The 2396-nt window shown below is 38.6% G+C and overlaps 1 protein-coding gene across 1 annotated transcript in view; it reads right to left on the reverse strand.

Moving 5' to 3' along the window:
* Window positions 1-209: 209 nt before the first annotated feature.
* MEIS1 (Meis homeobox 1) overlaps window positions 210-2396 on the reverse strand; it is a 131201-nt gene continuing 129014 nt past the window's right edge. Inside the window, exon 13 of the mRNA XM_069494080.1 lies at window positions 210-2396. This exon is cut by the window's right edge and continues 477 nt beyond it. The gene's annotated coding sequence lies outside the window, so the exon portion shown is untranslated.

Raw genomic sequence — 2396 nt, forward strand, 5'->3', positions numbered from 1 at the left:
TCCCAATTCTTCATAGTCACCATATTCCCTAACTATTCACTAGTACTCTTTTCCCTCCCCTAGCTTCTCTCTCTCTCCCCGCTTCCTCCTCCCCCCCATTATTCCTCCCCCCCCCCCCCGCCCCCCAGCCTGAGCCTCCTCCAGAATAAAGGCTGAAAATACCCAACTCACCCGGGCATGTACTGGGGAGAAGGAGCAAATGGACACTTAGTTTATAAAGTTTATCATTAATTTAAAAAGTAAATAAACGGTTATTAACTGCTAGTAACCACCTATGAAAAGAGAATGATTTCACTAATAGGAACTTTTACTTATGTAGACGCAGAACTGCCCCTTGGTCAAAATGGGAAATTTAAACCATCCCTTCTGTGGGGTGGGGGTGGGGGCGGGGGCGGGGGCGGGGTGGGGTGGCGAGCGCCGGCGGAGATGGCTTTGGTGGGCAGCGCCTCGCTCTCTTCCTGCGCATCCACGTGTTCAGAAACAAGGCCCCATAAACAAAAGGTGAGAGTGCGCCTTGCTGCTCCTGCAGGTGAGTCAGTCAATCACACGTCACCTAGTAAAGCCAACCCACAGCTGGTTTCTCTTTTCGAACAGAAAATAGAATTGCTCAGAGCGGGTTTATAGGGTGACTTGGGCCTGAATATCAGACTTGAGTTTAAGGCGCTCTTCTCCCACCCATCCTTTGTTTACAAAGCAATCACTGCTAAAAGGCTTTATTTTTTAAAACGAATTTGCCTTAATTAAAATATTTGTATATTTTCCTTAGCTTTGGGAAGCACTTTTTATAGCAGCAATTTTATTTAAATAAAATTATAAGCTATTCCAGCTTAAACATGTTATTTTGTACCATTTAGCTGGCTGCCATGCAGAAATTCTGTACAGCTGTTCTGGAAAATTGGTTAATAACCAGTTTTATCCAATGAGAACATAGAGCATATTTATAAAAATTAGATTTTGAAGTCTGGTCTCTTCAATTCATGTAGTTAATTTCCTAATAAACACATACTGCTCATCCTAGGTAACATCCTTAGTAAAAGACTTAACTTTGTACTTAGGTTTGCCATTATTTGCAAGAATAATTTCACTGATACTAGATGAGTAATTTTGTCGGATGTAATTCTGAGTCTACAGTTAGTTTAGTGCCTTTAGGCCTCAAATTTGCTGATATTAGGAGTTCATTAAGTCAGCTTAAAGAAATCAGTGGTTATTATTAAATAATTTACTTTGTGGTTAAAATTTTCAAATACATACATGGCTTAGGGAGCTAAAATTAATTCTTATATTTACTGCATTAATCATTAAAAATTTGGGGGGCAGTAAACAAATTTTTCAAGCAGTGGAGTCAGCATGACAAAAATAATCTTGTTTTTATTTTAGATTCAGATTTCATTACTGCACTCAAACGACTACAACTGGGCTTGGCGTTATTATACAATCCAAACTGTTTCTGTCAGAAACGCTAAGACTCAGTGTGCAATGATTGTTATTAATAATTAGCTCCTTGGTTTCTTGATAGAAAAAGGCTATCAACAAGCATTTGTTTATCCACAACAAAAAGTATAATTAGCTTATCCCACTTAGTAAATCTTGTATGCATGCCAACTCATACCAAACTGCTACTTTTACAAAAAAAAAATTGCAATAATACAGTTCATTTTTCCAGTCCTTTTTGCACAAAATTTATTTACAATGTCTACATAAATGCTCCAAGGTGGGACTATGAAAAAATACACACATGACCGATGCTTTGCTCAGAAATAAAGTCAACATATTAAAAATAAATCTTCAGTCTATGTTTTTGAGCTGCTTAAAACAGGAAGTGATGTATAAGGTGGTGGTTGTTGCATGGGGACAATGATGCTTGATGTGACAATTAGGCTTCTAAACACACGGCCTTTTGGTTTCCATGCCTCCTCCTACCAGTCTCCTTAAGACACTGCCTGCAACAGCTGATTAATCATTGTTGATGACTGCAGTTTTCCCATCCTTCCCGATTTACATCTGTTCAGGCCAATTCAAATATGGTGAGTAAATGAATTAGACATGCAAATTCAAGCCCCAGGCTAGAGAGAGGGAGAGAGAGGAAGAGAGAGAGAGAGAGAGAGAGAGAGACAGAGCGCGCGCATGGCTGAAATCCTAGGCAAGAAGAAAGATTCTTCTGCCTGATAGTTATTTTAATGCTCTAAAAATCCTGCAAATCAGACCTTCCTGTCCCTTGCAGGATAACTGTAAGGCTTTTTAATGTAAGGAGGCTTCTGGAGGAAGTGAAGAGCTATGGAAACAACACACATAGTGTGGAAAAATTTCACATTTTTTTTTAAAAAATCTATAAGAAACAACGTAATATGGATAACAGTATAATAGCATTTACAATATTTCACTCTTTGTTCTCTTAA

Source organism: Eulemur rufifrons, chromosome 19 (genome assembly GCF_041146395.1).
Source record: "Eulemur rufifrons isolate Redbay chromosome 19, OSU_ERuf_1, whole genome shotgun sequence".
Classification (NCBI taxonomy): domain Eukaryota; kingdom Metazoa; phylum Chordata; class Mammalia; order Primates; family Lemuridae; genus Eulemur; species Eulemur rufifrons.